This window comes from Cryptomeria japonica, chromosome 3 (genome assembly GCF_030272615.1).
Source record: "Cryptomeria japonica chromosome 3, Sugi_1.0, whole genome shotgun sequence".
Classification (NCBI taxonomy): Eukaryota; Viridiplantae; Streptophyta; class Pinopsida; order Cupressales; family Cupressaceae; genus Cryptomeria; species Cryptomeria japonica.
In genome coordinates, this window is record NC_081407.1 from 639,924,468 (window position 1) to 639,937,904 (window position 13,437).

A 13,437-nucleotide genomic window follows, 5' to 3' on the forward strand; every position below is an offset into this window, starting at 1 on the left:
GGAGTAAAGAATGAAAAGGAGCAGTGTATATCAAGTTTTAAGCATTGAGAACTATTATCATACAACTTGATGGACCATACGTTCTGGAGTCAAAACTGGGAAATTTATTGTCACCTTCAACCCATCATTGACCCTCATTTCACTTGATCTATGAAAATCCCTCCCCAAGATGATGTTATGGATTCTAAGCTTTCTTGGTGATGGTGCTCAGAATAAACAAGGATTGGAGTGAAATCTTGACTGGCAAGTCCCGAGAAGTTTGCTTAGAGGGTTGTATCCCTAAAATTAAAACAATAGTCAATGGGAAAAGACCTTCAAATATCACCCTACTAAAATGCCATGCCAAGCAATTTTACAGCAGGGAAATGTTCTTTCCCTACAATGTTCCATGGCATCAATGGTAACATATATAAAGATAATATCTGCAATTCTATTACATATTTCTTCATCCTAATAATCTCCTAGGCATTCTAAACATTATCTGATTTTTAATAATCTCCTAGGTACATTTTCATGGCATGTTACTTTGTTAAAATCTTAAACAAAGTTTTTCCGAAATGGCAAGAACCTTACTCTGAAAATTTCAGAAGATTGCGAAAACCTTATTATCTCAATGTCTTCATTCTAGAGAAAGGTCATGAAAACAATTTTATAATGCACTTTGATTTTTAATCTCAACCATTCAAAACCAAAACCCAAGATTATGTTCGCTTTCAGTATTTTCCAAGCATATATTAGTGTATAACCATTGAAGAACTATGCTACTATCATATCAATTTTACTATGATGGGGTTGCGGAAACTTAGTCATGGTACTTTACTCTTTTTTGCCCACTAAAAACACCAATTCTCCGATGTATTCTATGCTATAGATCAATGCAGCCCTGCTCAAATTCCTTGCATTATCTTTCCCTCTCCTCTCCCCATATATGTCTGTATGCATGCACATACATACATATATATCTGCATGTGCATGTGTTATTTTGACCACACTTACTGATCTCACAACATGAGTTGTAGCCGGATTGTTATTATGAACTTTGTGGGAAAGCGAAAAAAGAATATGGATTACAAGTTGCAACCTACGAAATCCACTAAATTGCACACAACTATACAAACTACTGCTTTTCATAGAAGCAAATTCAAATATCTTTCAGGAGTTTTTTGGCAAACTAAGGTTTATCAGGAAAATATTGAGAACCCAAAAACAAAATTAAAAATAGATAAAAAACCAATGGTTTCTATATTTAAGGCCATCTAAATTGCATAGAGAATATACAGCATGAAATTTGAAATGTGGATTTTTCTCAGTAATTTCGAGATTGCTGATTACAGTGCACACTGCATAACTATATAGTTTGGATTCAAAGTTTGAACTTCAAAATAAATTACAAAATACAACTGTCATCCTACAAATTAAAAATACTTATTGTGCCCTCAAATGCAAAAGAAAACCTTGAATAGTTGATCTCTCACTCAATGCACCCTTTCCATAAGGCCATCAGGAATTCCTTTTTCCAAGGCAGCATGATTTCTCTTGCTTTTAGAAATAATCTTCAGGTCATCAAAGTTCCTAACTCCATTTGTAATGCCAATTAAACCTCCAAACCCCATCACATTGTAGCCATGTGTACAATGTTGATACCTATTTTGATTTACAGGATGCTACTCAGAAAACAAATCTTCAGGTCATCAAACTTCCTACCTCCATTTGTAGGGCCAATTGAACGTACCCATTTATACATTGTTGACACATATTTTGATTTACAGGATGCTACTCAGAAAACTATGTTAAGTGATGATTTGATTTTACATATGATACTTATAGATGTTTTATCATGCTCATGGATTCTGCTTATGTTAGCTGGTTTATGAGTTAATATGCAGTTAATTAATTAATTTTAGGTGGCTTTAATTAGATGTTGGTTCTAACTGAGATTTAAATGTCAATTATTGGCATTTAAATTTAAGGATGTTTAAGATGTTGATTTTAAGCTAAATTCCGAATTGGGTTTGGATTCAGAGTTTTGGTTCACTGATATGGTGGAATTTTCCCGAGTTCAGTATGGCTGGGTATGGCCATACACATACACACGTATAATATTAAAAATATATAACAATACTTAAAATTTATATATATTATGTTAAATCTAAAAATAGTAAGATTCAAAAAGATTTAAAACTTTAAAGTCTAATTTTATTCTATTAATTTTTAAATGTCAGTTATATTTGATAAATAATTAAAACTTTAAAAGTCTGCAACCATGGGGGCTGCTTCCATATATATTAACCAAAAAAATAATACATTCCAAATATATGATATGGGCTCAAAGGACATACAGAGCCTTATTGAGCCAGACATACCACAAAATTCTGGGCCACACTTTCTTCTTGTATCTATCTTTTACATTCTAAATCCTAACATTGACTAAGACTTTATATAATCATATACATAGAAACCAAGAATATCAAAAAACCTAGTAGCACCGAGCCAATACTTGAAAACCTGAAAGAGGAAAGCAGAGTCACATTGTTATTCTTCCTTTTAAGAGGCCTTTGAGACGCCAATGGCAGCGCAGAGCCTTTCCACACCATCCATTCAGACCAGTCCCAAAAACATCTTCAGGAAATCAACACCTTAGGATGCCTTTCCTCTATGCTACATGCCAGTAGCAGGGTCTCCCTATAGCGGAGTTCCTAGTCCCAGATCCTATAGTTGCAGATCCATATGGAGATCATCCAGTTCAATAGCTAATTGAAGCAGCATATCCAGTAGCAACCGCCCAACTGAACACCCCTGCTTGGAGGGAGAAGCCTACTTACTGCCTGAGCCCAACCCGATATTGAACCGAGCCCAACTCCTACTACCCATCCTTCACCCACGGTGTGGGAGAAACTAGGCCGGAAGGAGATGACAAATGGGTGCCATTCCATCAAATCCCCCCGTACTAGGAGTCCATCAAAGTTGGCAGGGAGAGAAACTCCATTAGAATAACAAGCAATTTTAAGCACCTTCTTCAACCCACCAAAAAAATGTTTCTTAATGACCATTGAAACAATGGTTTTCACCAAATCCTTAAGCTCACCCAAATCCAACAATACAACTATCTCCAGATGAGAAGAAGGAGAATGACGACAGGGAGCAAATAAAATGGAAGCGGGAAATGGAGGAGAAGGTTAAATCGCTGGAAGAAGGGAGAGAGGCCATGAAAAATTTGATGGGTATTATCCCGAATATCCTATCAGTTGTCACTAAAAATTTGGAGGATATTGCTAAGGTCTTCTATCATACCAGCTCTCCTAAGCCGGTGGTGGAACTTGACATGGATGATGAGACTATCCAGATTGGTAGTGGTGAAGCTACTCCGGTTGGTGGTGCTGCCAAGAGGACTAGGGCGAGTGTCAAGAAAGCTGTGGCTATTTCTGCTAAGGATCTCCCAAATCTCAGGGATAACATCAAAGAACTGCATGGGATTAGCAACACCCTGGATAATGCCCTGAAAAAAATCAATTAGTTTTTCTTCTTGGGTCTGGCCGCTTTTGCTGGCATTGTGGGGCTTTTGCTGGTTTTCTTTGGTTTTCTGTTGGCTTTTCGGTGCCCTGTTCCTTTTTGTTTCTTGTTGCTTTTTCTGTTAAAGCTTGAATTGTAAAGGGTTTCAGGGCCCCTTCAAAACCTGTTTTTACCTTAATCAAAAACAATACAACTATCTCCAAACTGACCCTATATTTGTGCTCAAAAGATAAGAATTCATCACCCAACATCCATTGAATTGCCATCAAAATCAAGCCACTTCAATTTTTGAAACATTATGCAGGCATTTCTCAGACGCTAGCTGAGGAAAGCCATCTGCCTCCTGCCTCTGAGAGCTAAGCAGATTGGATGGGGATCTCCATTTCCAACACTAACATGTGGTTAACCAGAACATTTGCATTGCAGAATAAATTTGGTACCATGAAATAAGCACAGCCATGCATTAATTCACACATATAGAACTGGCAAAAGGAGAGGCGGCATGCATTGAAATAATAAAGCTTCACTTGAGTTGGCATACTTTCCAGAACCAAGCCTCCAATAATATCACAGTATGCACTGACTTACCCAAAACAATCCAATCATTATGCAATGACGGCAGAGATAGACACAAATTGCATACTGACAACATGCTCCACATCACAGTCCACAACTACGTTGGCCAAACAGTTAACGACTACATTGGCCCCTCAGTACACATGATTGACTGTATAACCATCCAATATCTCCAAAAAGGTGAGTGCATAGCTCAGTAGGGAACTAAGCTTCTAGTTGGGAGATTTTTTTCATTCTAATTGCATTGATGACTACATTCAAGTCACCTTCAATAGCTATCTTATTGAGATTCGGTTTAGAGCACATTTGTAATTCTAAAATAAGGACTTGGAACTTGGCTTGTTGTTTGTCTCAGGCTTGAATCTTCTTGAAGCAATGCACAAGGCATTTCCCTTCCAATTTCTGACTATGCAACCCACTCCCGACTTATTGGGGTTACCTTCCAATGCCCCATTCAAATTTAATTTGATCCAACCCCTAGGAGGTGACATCCATTCTGCCTCCAATTGCTTTTTTCAGGACTCAACTCTCCCAACCCCATTAACATGGGGAACCTTAAGCAATAACTAAATTCTTGTCAGTCAATTGTCCCAAGTGGTGAAGTACCACTTATTAGAAGGCATGGAGGAGATTCTACTATTACCACGTCAACAATTGCAACTTCAAATTTGATCTAAAGAGATGTTGTACAAAGCTCCTTGTCTTGAAAAATCCTTCGATTTCTCTCTTTCCAAAGTTCCTATAATAAAATGGATGAACAAATGATCCAAAGACAAGAAAAGATTGCATGCTTTGATAGAATATGCCATGTTTTGAAAAAGCTCACTATGTCATTTGGAAGTGCATCAACCCAACCCAATTTGGCACATAACCACTACTAGCATTCACATGCATATTGACAGCCCAGCAAGAGATGGTTCAAGTTTTCTTCATTTGATTTACACAAAAGAAACCGAGAAGGGCCGACGTATCCCAACTTTACAAATCTGTCCACAGTAAGGATCCTCTTTTGAAGAGTTTCCCAGGCAAAAACACCAGCTTTAGGGAAGTAGAGTTGATTCCAACAAAAGTGAATGGGAATATCAGACTTCACCACCCCATCCTCAGCCACTAAGAGTCCAATTTTTTGAACTGTAGTTACCGGATTTTGAATAGTTCCACCTTATGACATCCTTACCATCTGAGAAATGGATTCTCCACTCATTGAGAATCTATCTCCCTTAAACATTCAACCTCCCTGACAGGAATACCTGTCAATCCAATATCCTTCCACACTCAGCAAATAAGGCCAGAAACTATTTTCTGCTCTACATAATCAGCTACATGACTACCTCAACATGCTTTGAGAGTCTGTTTGGCTATCAAAAACTAGTCACCATTGAGAGTTGTAGATACATAAAATTTGCCCTCGTAATTAAACTTAATTTTTCCCATTATCAGGTGGATCCTCATCATATAATATTCTTATTATTTATTCCTCCTTATTCCATTTTTCATTATAATATCCATATCATAATATATTATCTCATTATTCTCCATTATCTCATTAATATTCATTATAATATTATTCTTCATTTAATCCATTAATATATACTATTATTAAATCCATTTTCCAAATCTCCTACATAGCAAATGCATCCTCTATTTATCATTTTCCCTCTATCCTATTTTCATCCACCTCGCGCATGTGGGATCAAATTCTCAAACCCTATTGCAGGTGGATCCTCATTATATAATATTCTTATTATTTATTCCATTTTTCATTATAATATTCATATCATAATATATTATCTCATTATTCTCCATTATCTCATTAATATTCGTTATAATATTATTCTTCATTTAATCCATTAATATATACTATTATCAAATCCATTTTCCAAATCTTCTACATAGCAAATGCATCCTCTATTTATCATTTTCCCTCTATCCTATTTTCATCCACCTCGCGCATGTGGGATCAAATTCTCAAACCCTATTCTTTATCCCACATTTGCACCACGTCTTGGATTCAACCCTGAGGATATCTATAAAAAGTAAAACCCAACACCTCTCTCTCATTTGAACCATCTAACAATCTATCAATCTAGCGTTTAGTCCATCTTTTGCATCTGCATTCTTGTTATCTCGCATTTTGCTCTTTCTTTCAATTATCTCAAATCTCCATCTTTCATAGCTTCTTGTGCACGTGCTTTCTGAGAGCACTTATTATTTGAAAACAAGATCTTGATAGTAGGAGGGCAATGGAGTAGGATTTTGTAGCATGCAGGCATGTTTCAATTTTGATTTTTGGTTTGCATGTGTGTTTTGGCAGGAAAACTTCATTGTTTGATGTTAAATCTATCTGGATCTTGGCTCATAAGATCTCAGGTTTGATTTTTGCATCTACAAGAGTAGATGTGCCCAAATCTCAGGTGACGTGTTCAGAGATAATTGATCAGCAAGATAACAAGTTCTAGAGACCCAACCCCTTTCGAGGGTTGAAAGTCATTAGAATCATAGAACAATCAAGTGTATCAAGGTGTTCCTTTTGGACTGTGTTACATAGAGATGCATCTCCACCCATCAAACACATCCCTATTCCTTGTGCTGTTTCAGAGATGGCAAGACATTACAGGACAGTAGGACATTAGAAGAAGTCCCCTTGTACCTGTTGACGTGTATTTTGTACACCATCATACACAGAATAAAATACCTAAAGGCATCTTATCCTCTCTTGAGAAAATAGTCTCTAACTGCTGAAGATTCGCGTAAAGGATCAGTTAGGTAGACTCCAAGGTTCTTTTGGTAGGGTCTCTACGTGTGGACAAGCTCCAGTGGTATGATGTGATTTGCTGGGATCACAAGGGGACTTACATCTGATGATTGAACTTCCGATCTGCTTTGCTGGACACAGGCTCTTACTAACTTAGATTTGAAAAAAAATGAAAAAAGGATAAGGGCGAAGAGAGGATCTAATCCTAATACTAAGAATGTAGGAGCAATGACTTGATTTTTTTTTTTGATGAAACTCTAACTAGATCTTGTTTTGACATCAATGGAACATCTACACAAGACTAGTGCGATCTTCTAAGGGAATCTTTATGATGTTCAAATCATTACCGCAAGCATAGATACCATCCAAGTTGATGCATATCAATGAAGAGGCAACAAATTGAAATTGAGCTTAGGCTGAATGATCCAGTTGACTACGCAAGGCAAATCTGCAATCAACAAACTGCTAGTAGTATGGATGTACGAATTCCACCATTAATCAATCGCATTTCCTCCATTCATCTAATCATTTACCATCTAGGATTGAAGACTCAACAAGAAACCATGCAAATTGCAAGAAAACGACATATTTCACCATTACTTCAATGAAAATGGAGTTTGTTTACAATCAATGGCAACAATTTCTTGCCTTGTCCTCCTATTCTACTCTAATTACTATTCTATCAACTATATTCTAACTCTTCCAACTATTTACATGCTATCTCTAACCTATTGCCAATTAGCCTTTACAAATGAAATGCCTGGGCTTATATAGTGCGCACAATACAATTTGATGGCTTAGATCAATTCAAGATCAATGGCCAAGATTCAACAATGAAAACCCTAATTAGGGTTTGTTACAACCATTACATAACATTTAATGCTTGACCAATGACAAAATTGTATTGCTTGGACACATGTCCCTTCTAGAAAAATCGACCAATGGAAAGCCGGGGTAGGTACATCGGAGTTTGTGCCACCTTCCATGAGTTAAGTACATTGAATCTGGACATGCTGAGGTGGACCTCACTGATTGGAGAAATGATGACTAGGATGCCACCTCATTTGACACTTGAAGCTTGCTAGATATTCAATTTGATGTCGTTGAGAAGCTTGCTTTAATTAATTCATCTGGAACTATTTACTTCTTCAACGAGCCCTTGTTCTAACTCCTTTTGTCCTTGATGTGCAAGACGATGATGTACCTCGCCTTGGAATGCTGGATTTGGAAGAGGTCGCCCCTGTCTTGGCTTGATCGTCCCGGCAAAGACCGTCCTTGATCCGGTTTGATTTTTTCTTTGATGAGATCTCCATTTGATGCCTACACAACATTTCAAAATTAGTACCATGATTTTGCAATGAATAGCATAGATCAAATTAATTTTAGGAAACTTCATGATTAGTCCTTTATTAATCATTTCCTAAAAACAACTATTGAGCTATGAATTCAAAATTTCAAAATTCAAAATTTAAGCTATGACGATCAACGTTCAAGAACAATAAATCCGTATCGCCATACCTCTCCTGAGAGCTAACTCTAGAATGCAAAAACAAGGAAATCGCCTAGGCAAAATCAAAATTAGATGGCTTCAACGTGATCTCCTTTAAATGAACGATCCCTTTATCAATTCATCACCCTTGAGGATATCTTTGACGTGGTCTTTGGCAAGTTCGCCCAACTTGAGACTAAGCTCGCACTCCTTTGATGATGTCTGCGCCCTCCTCTTGAATGACAATTTCGCACCTCCTTTGTATTCTCCAAATCGCATGCTAATGAAGGATGTTAAATGATGATTTGAAATGAATAAACCACCTTCCCTTTATAGGCGCTTACCTTCATATTGATCTTAGGCCGACTTTGGTAAATAAGACAAATTTAAAATAAACTTAAAAGGCCGACCCTTGTAAAATGAAACAAATTTTAAATCAAGCGCCCCATTTGATTTTTTATTAATTAATAATTAATTATTAAATGCCTTTATTATTTAAATTAATAAATTTCGATTTTTATAAAGGCAAAAATAATTAATAAATATCAAGCGCAAATTTTAAATGCCATTTTTAATTAAATTTGCAATCCATCGATTTTAGCATTTAAAATAAATTTAAAGAAATGTGTTTGAGCGCCAAACTTTTGAAAATAAAATAATACGTACCTCATCGCCCTGGTCCCTGACTGAGGGACAGGAGCGATCCATCAACCTTGTCTCGATACTTGCACTTTTAACGTTCAAAGTCTTGATCTCCACGTTGATTTTGTCATTTTCGCTAGGTCCTTCAAGCTTGATTGACTTGTTCTTGCAAATGAATGTCCTTTAGATATGATATCGCCCTGGTCCCTTGGAGAGGGACAGGAGCGATCTTCATGTTTTCACTTGAAATTCTCCATTTTGATATCAACTTTTCCTTGCATGGTGAATAATAACCTTGCTTGTTCATTCCATGCTTGTATCACTTGACTTTTATGAGGCATTTGGACGTTAGAAGGATCATCGCCCTTGTCCCTTGGAGAGGGACAGGAGCGATCCTTGTCTTTTCTACATTTTAAGCTCAAATTGGTAATATTTAACGTCTATCTCCCTTTGTATCGCCTTCCAAACGATGTTTAAAACCTTGTGCAACCTTGTTTTAACGTGATCTTTAAAGGATATCATGTGTTTTAGTAAATATCGCCCTGGTCCCTTGGAGAGGGACAGGAGCGATATGAGTTCCTTGCACAAATTGGTAACACTTTGACATTCAAAACTCTTGCATATCATCTTCAAATGACACCTTATACCTTGTGTGACCCCGAAAAACCCTGACTTGGCATGAACTTGAAGGAAAATGAAGGATCCCATACAAATCACCCTGGTCCCTTGGAGAGGGACAGGAGCGATATAGCTTCTGTGTTCAATTTAAGGATCTTTTAACGTTTGAAGTCTTTGTATATCACCTTCTAATCATGCCTTGGACCTCATACGACCTTGCAAAACCTTGACCTTACGTGATTTTTGAGGGATTTAGCCAATATGATTAATATCGCTCTGGTCCCTTGGAGAGGGACAGGAGCGAACTTCAAGGTTTTGAGCTTGTTCTTGCGTTCTTCAACTTGCCATTGCTTTCAATGCGTAAAATGAAGTCCCTTGATTCTCCTTAATCACTTAACACTTGATAAACTTTCAAAATCTTGGCCTTTATAGGAATTTCGCTCTGGTCCCTGCCTAAGGGACAGGAGCGAATTAGATGTCTTGGTGCAAATCCTTCATCTTTGGCAATTTTTGATGCTTTGTGCTTGATTGAGATGCCTTAAAACGTCCACACCACCCTTCACCTTGACTTGGAGTGATTGAACTTGGAGGGAAAGGCAATATAATCATTATATCGCCCTGGTCCCTTGGAGAGGGACAGGAGCGAATTTGTACTTGTAGTCTCCATCACACTTCGTCAGCTTCCAAATTTATCTTCAACGGTCTCGTAATGTCCCCTTTCATTCATTCATGCCTTGAGATCGGTTGTAACTTGGCAAGAAAATCATCTATAACAAAAATCGCTCTGGTCCCTTCCTGAGGGACAGGAGCGAACTTAAGCATTTTGGTCCTTTGATGGCACTTGGTAATCTTCAATTTATCTTCAATGAGTTCATTTCACCTCCTTCCTTGCCTTCAAACATAAACTTGACTTGATCTTCGCCCAGATCGTACCTTATGAAGAATTTCGCTCTAGTCCTTCAGTGAGGGATAGGAGCGAATTTGACCCTCTAGGCAAAAACTTCATCATTTCATTGTTTTTGATCAAGTCTGGATGCTCTATCATGCTCATTTCGTCCTTCACCATGCCTTTGATGTCTCGATTCGTCCAAACAAGGTCAGGAATGGCTCAACTAAGCATTTTCGCTCTGGTCCCTTGGTGAGGGACACGAGCGATTCGCCTTGGACCCTTGGAGAAGGACACGAACGAAATTTGACTTTTCGAACTCTCTATCAGGATAAATTTGATGGAATATAACATTTAAGTATAAGTCTTATACTTTAAGTTATATTCCATACATACTTTCAGGATGTTTGAGAGTGGTTTCAGACCTCCAGGAGTTATATTGCAAAATCTAGTTTTTGGAGGTTTTTTCAGTTTCCAGACTTAGTCAAATTTCAGGATCAGGACATTCCAGACTTAGCCAAATTTCAGGATCAGGACCTCACTCAAGACGGACTTGCTTATCCATGTGATCCCCTGGGCGACGTTCAAAATGCAAAGGCTAGCTAACAAAACCCTAAAAAACCTAAAGAACAAACCCTAAAAAGCAAAAAAAACATGGGTCCCCATTTGCAATGGGGCGATGTGTGAAAACGTCACAACAGTACCCCATCATTTGCAAATCCCAAGAAATGTCCCAAAACACGTCCTTGAAATCGGGAATGGCTAGAGATTCTAAGGCAATGCCAAGCATCCCCCACGGCAACAAAAGACAGGCAACTCATTTTTAGAAAAGAAAACAATTTTTATTTTTTTGGTTGTTGATTGAGCTGTAAAGGGACATGGGGGTCCCACAAACCCTTCCATGCCCCTTATACACCCTAAAATAACAAAACAGAAAAACATAAAGCTTATAACCTTCTATCGGTGACCATTGTGCCATTGTTTTGTTGCTACCAGTTTGCTGTTGCAGGGACCGAGAAGGCTGGGATGGGGGTATGAGGGGTGAGGATGCCTCCCCATGACACAAAGTAAAGCCATAACTGAGTTAAACTTTAGTCCTAAATAACAGCTTCAAATTTGAAGCTTGATTTGAAGCTTAACGATGAGAAATGTTTGAAGAATATATAACAGAGTCAGGGTATGTCATTTTCCCTCTTTCTTTTAGTTTTTTTAGCTTGTTAGAGAGGGGTTGTAAGTTTATAACTAGTTTTAACTTTAAACTTAAAAAAAATGTTTTGGTTTCAGTTTGTTATCATGAAGAAACACCACAAAACAAGCACTAGCAACAATAATTACAATGTGAATGAGGGCAATGAAGAAAATGAAGTAAGCATAATGGTCCTTTCTTCTCATTCTGAGACTTCAAACACAAGTTCTATTGGAACTCCACAAGACCATTTTACATGCCCTTCACCCCCTCTTCAAACATTTACAAAAGGCCCTTTCGAACCCAAAAAACCCTTGCTTCAATTTTCCACCCAATTTTAACTGTCATTAAGGGTAAAAATAAAAGGGGCAGCAGGCATTGGTTATGTCATATTTGTAAAACTGATTATTGTGGGAGCTATAGTAGGGTTAGAAACCATCTATTGGGTGAGAATGGACATGGGGTTAGAGTTTGTGCAAATATAACATTGAAACAATAGATTGAAATGGCAAGATTGGTCATTGAAACAATAGGTTGAAAGGCAAGATTGGCGAGAGTGAGGAAAAAATTACTAGTACTACTCACAATTGGAAATAGTCATCCAAAACATAGCAATCTATTGATCAATATGACTATTTCAATATATCGATTGGAAAGAATAGTGGTAGAGGAAAGAGGAAGGCCGCTTCTACTACAGGTGAACAAAATACAGTGGTAGAGCTAACGAATTTGCAAAAACATGAGCAAGCTGATGATTCAGTGGCCAAATTTAATTTATGCCCATGCCATTCCATTTCATTTGGCAAGGTCTCCTTATTTCAAAGGTATATTAAGAGATGCAATGGCAGTTAGACCCTCCTATGCTCCTCCTAGGGAACATAGATTGCATACTTCACTCTTTAACAAACAATATTCAAGGGTGAACATCTTGATGGAGGAGATGAGACAAGCATAAATTAGGACTGGTGATTCCATTGTCATGGATGGATGGACTGATATTCGAGATTGGCCACTCATTAATATTACTATTACATGCCCTAATGGTTCATACTTAGAGCTATTGATTGTTCTAGGAAACAAAAGGATGTTGATTACTAGTTTGCCATTTTGAAGGAGGCCATAAAGAGGTTGGATCTTCTAATATTGTGCAAGTTGTGACGAATTCAGCTCATGTTTGTACGTTAGCTGGTTTGATGGTTGAGAACGCTTACAAACATATATTTTGGACCCCTATACATGCTTTGAATAATGCTTTGAAAGACATTGGCAAAATAGATAGGGTGAAGATAGCAGTGGTACCTATTCAAAGAAAGAATTCATCAAACCAGATATGCTACCTATTTCATTTTGCTGGAGAGGATGTTGGAGGTACAAGATGCTCTACAATCTATGGTGGTTTGTATCAAAATTTAATAGTGTTAGTATCATAATTTTTGAAGTTGCTTGCAGATATATTTGCTCTATCATATCACCTATCGTGGGGGTAATCAAGTATGCGGATGCAAACTCTCCTAGCCTTGGAGAAATCTATGAAACTTTTGATAGCATGCTTCATCAATGAAGCAAACAATTTGTGACAAGGATCTTGGATTGCAATTCTTTGAGGAGCAAATCAAGCTAATATCACAAAGAGGTGGGATGCAATGAACACCCCTCTTAATGTGGCTGCATATGCTCTCTTAATCCCAAGTGGTATACACCTAGAGTTGGCCGAATTCTTCCTTTTGAAGATGACGACATAATGAAAGGGTTTGTAAATGCCCTTCATAAGATGT

At 37.6% G+C, this 13,437-nt stretch overlaps 1 protein-coding gene across 2 annotated transcripts in view; it reads right to left on the reverse strand.

The window, feature by feature from the left end:
* The window catches only part of LOC131050168 (uncharacterized), a 63,300-nt gene that overhangs the window by 487 nt on the left and 49,376 nt on the right, over window positions 1-13,437 (reverse strand). The window lies entirely within an intron of this gene.